Consider the following 4404-nt stretch of genomic DNA (forward strand, 5'->3'; position numbering starts at 1 on the left):
ACTGGGTTCCTCTGTCCTGGTACAGGTCAGCATGGACATGGTATCAGCCTGGTGCCAACCTGTGCCAAGGGGGTATTGATGGGACACTGCTTGGCCATGTCCCTCTCCCCTGGGGGGGCTATCACCCCCAGGGAATCCTCATGACAAGTTCACACCTGGATAAACCAGTTGTAAAATGCACCAATACGATGGGTGGGGGGGGGCTCTTTAATTTATTTAAATCTATTAAATGAACGAAAATTAGGTTCACACTCATTATGGGTGTAAACCTAATGACATTGCCAGCGCAAGTGGCCATCTTGGGGTTTCACTGAATCTTGAGTGTCCTGCCATTGTCATTCCCATAGACAGCAAGCGTGGGTTAAAGATCACCACATTCGCTCAACCTTTACGGATTCTGGCTGAGGAGCTGAAATTTAACAAATTGATCTCATGTCGGGTTTGAAAAAGGCAAAACTTCTCGCTTCTTGGCCTTTTGGCTAAGATTGAGGGATATGGGCCAAATGCAAGCAATTGGGATTAGTTTAGGGATTTTAAACTAAAAGGGCAGCATGGACAAGTTGAGCCAGAGGGCCTGTTTCAATGCTATAGACCTCTATGATTGTATGAGATATTCAATCAAGTGTAGTATTGACATGCTGTACTTGGTTGAAGTCATAAGTCATTGCAGCTTCATTTGAAGCAATTTAAAAAAAATTATTTTACTATTTATTGTCAATTTATGTACATCTGTGTTTTAAATCCTTGATGGATACAATATCACACCGATCCTGTGCCCAACAGCCTTAGCGAGCAGATTACTGCTGAACTTGGCACGCACCATGCCACTGTTTCCATCAGCATGGGTCACTTTATCCCAAACGACACGAGATTTGTTCAGTTTACTGCCAGGAGTGACAGTATTGTTCATTGTTTCGTAGACATAAGCACATCTCTTGCCCAGGTAAAATTCTGTTTCGTTGTGGCAATAAACACCCTCAATCTTGAGGAGAGCACTGTGCTCTCTTTGGTTTCGAAGACCTCGTTCATAGCCAGTAAACACAGCTTTGCACCATAATCTTCTGGGCATTGCCAGTGCGCTGGATTGCCCGCCCTAAAAGCGGCATCTCAGCCTTTTGGCTAAGATGCAAATGAGATCAAGCCTTGGAGGAGGAGCAATGCCTACTCCAATCAGCTTGGATGATGTAGATCAAGCCCAAGACAGGCGGTGAGAGCCATGTCTTGTCAGCTTGGATGGGAAATGTCCCAACTTGTTGAGACTCTGAGTTGGACTTTGATTGAATTGGATATATAAACAAAAAAAAATTCACACACAGATTTCTTCTGGAATACACTGGAGGAGTTTGGCGGAACAGCTGAATGGTTTGAAAATGCCACAGTTGGTCTGGATATCAGCTGACAGCAGATTTCACGCTGCCCCTTCACTGTCACCATTGTCGGAGACACCATTTTGTTGCTGGGTCAGTCAGCCCATGGACGGCTGGCCTTACAACAATGATGAGAGATGTGAGCAGATTTTCTAGCCCCACGACTCCACTGGTCACAGCACTAAGGTAAATCATGGAGTCATAGAATCTACGACATGGAGACAGGCCCTTCAGCCTAAACTGGCCCATGCCAACCAAAAAACCCATTTAAGCTAACCCCATTTGCCCATATCTCTAACCCTTTCCTATCCACGTATCTGTCCAAATGTCTTTTAAACATTGTCATTGTCTAAGCCTCAACCACTTCCTCTAGCAGCTCATTCCACATACATACCACCCTCTGTGTAAAAACATTGCTCCTCAGTTCCCATTAGTTCTTTCTCCTCTTAACTTAAACCTATATCCTCTAATTCTCGATTCCCCGACCCTGGGAAAAAAGACTGAGTGCATTCACCCTTTCCATGCCTCTCACGGTCTTATATACCTCCACAAAATCACTCCTCAGCCTCCTACACTCCAAAGAAAAATGACCTAGCCTATCCAATCTCTCCCTATAACTCAGTTCTTTGAGTCCTGGCAACATCCTTTTAAATCTCTTCTGCACTCTCCAATTTAATAACATCTTCCCTATAGCAAGGCAACCAAAACTGAACACAATACTCCAGGTGCGGCCTCACCAAATGTCCCACACAACTGCAACATAACTTCCCAACTTCTATACTAAATGTCCTGACTAATGAAGGCCAGCATGCCAAAAGCCTTCTTCACTGCCCTATCTCCCTGGGACTCCATCTTTAGAGAACCATGCACCTGAACTCCAAGGTCCCTCCGTTCCATGATACTCCCTAAGGTCCTACCATTCACCATGAAAGTCCTACCTTGATTTGACTTTCCAAAATGCGACATCTCACACTTACCTGTATTGAACTCCATTTGCCATTTCTCGGTCCACTTCCCCAGCTGATCAAGATCCTGCTGCAATTTTTGATAACCTTCCTCACTGTGTACAATACCACCTATTTTAGTGTCATTTGCAAACTTACTGATCATGCTTTGGACATTCTCATCCAAATTGTTGGTATAGATAACAAACAGCAATGTTTAATTCACTCACCAAAATGGTCAGTTGTGTATTTTTGCTTCTGGTAGACCCAGAATAAGACAGACTTTAACCAGGCTTTTTTCAAAAAACTCAATAATTGATTTATTGCAAAACAAAACTTTTTTTTAAAAAACAAGTTGTATCTTAACCAGTTTTGCAATTTGTAACCAGGAAATGTAATGATTTACCCACCTTTAAAAAAACCCCCGCACACACACAAAACAAAAAGTCAAGATAAATAAGGTCTCTGGACAGACTGGCTTAAGAGAATGCTTTCTTTTAAAAAAAAAGATGAAGTTTGAAAGGTTTTGATGCTGTTGATCTGGTCTGTAGTTGTCTGGAAGTCCTTTTCAAAGAAGGTGAAACACTGTCTTTGATAGCCCTTGCTGGTTGTAGCTTGACAGACTTTCAAAATTCAGATCAGTTATACCAAGATTAGAATTTTCTGGTAGAAGGTGAACACTCCACTCTGGATTGCAGGCAACATAGGGGGAAAAAAACTGGAAGAGAGAGAGAGAAGTAGTCTTCCTTCACAGTTTACTTCCAATGCAACCACTGAGTTCAAAATAAAAATGTTCAGACAGAACATCTCCCAGGCCCAATGTTTTCATCCAATCAGCAGAAGCCCAAGACCTGGCAACAGTAGTTTGCTTTAAATGTTAACTCAAGTAGACAAACTAGGCAGGCTCTTCCGGCTACACTCACCCCGAAAAGGTCAATAGACCTTTCTATGGTCTGCCCTTTGCCTGCTAAAATTTGCCCCAATAACTCTTATCTCACCAGATGTTGAGCTGGTCATCTGGCTGAAATCTTGTAATTTATTGGAGAAAGCAGCTTGCTCACAGACCAAGTGAACTTGTAGCCTTTGTAATAAAAGAAAACTCAAGAGGATGCCCAAATAATCCAATATCCCTCCAACTTGTCAAAAGATACACTGTCCTTGGAAATATGGATTCCTCACACTGTCAAGAACCTTCTGGCTGCCTCAGTACATGAAAGGAAGTTATATGCTACCCTGGTGAGGCAGGCAAATGGGTTATCAAAGTGGTTGGGCAATGGTGGGGTACAGTTCAGTTCATTCACGCATGGCCTGCTGGTTATTGGACAACCTGCTTGCTGCAGTCAGGAGCAATGGATAGTGATGGTCGAGGTTCCAACTTCCTTTCCATCATGTGGCTGACCAGGAATCTCTCTCGCTCTTACCGTCTGCTATTGGTGTGCGCTGGAATGATCGGCTGGCTGGAACTTAACACGTTCAGGCCCGTTATGGACACATGTCCCTTAGCAATTGAATCCTGAGGTGGGACTTGAAGCCAGAACCTCTGGCTCAGAGATGTGGGTGTTACCCACTGCGCCACTGCCCCTAAGCATGACACAGAGGGGTGAAAATCCAGTTCGGGATGTAGCATGAGATGGACCATGAACTGGGTGAGCTTTGTAGGCCAACCCGGAATGGAGTTTCAGCGGCGTCCATCATCTTGAATATCATCCTGATAAACACAGTACAATTTAACTCCTGAGATTAATCTCTATCACAAACACTCGCATGCTCACAAAGTGAATCCAGATACTTGTTTGTTATATTGTGGCACTCTAGTGTTGTCAGGAACTGAGAAGAGAAGCTAGGTATAGGAGAGTTGAAGCTCAGGTCCTTACCCGCTCACTACGTGCTGCTTGATCATTCCGCCCAAGAGAGGACTCCACCCTCTGGGGTGATCACTCACTCTCGGATTCCATTGGTTCCTCAAGTCAGGTGACTCCCTTCTGTCTTAAAGAGATAGGTGCAACATTCTTCCACTAGTGCTACTCTCCAAAAGCCTTGAAATAAAAACGTTTGTTTCAAGGCTTTTGGAAATTTTGAAGCATTTTGCGTAA

At 43.8% G+C, this 4404-nt stretch overlaps 1 pseudogene; it reads right to left on the reverse strand.

Moving 5' to 3' along the window:
• Window positions 1-736: 736 nt before the first annotated feature.
• Window positions 737-1141, reverse strand: LOC145353009 (large ribosomal subunit protein eL33 pseudogene; annotated as a pseudogene).
• Window positions 1142-4404: the final 3263 nt, after the last annotated feature.

This window comes from Carcharhinus amblyrhynchos, chromosome 15 (assembly GCF_965287045.1).
Source record: "Carcharhinus amblyrhynchos chromosome 15, sCarAmb.v2.hapA, whole genome shotgun sequence".
Lineage (NCBI taxonomy): Eukaryota > Metazoa > Chordata > Chondrichthyes > Carcharhiniformes > Carcharhinidae > Carcharhinus > Carcharhinus amblyrhynchos.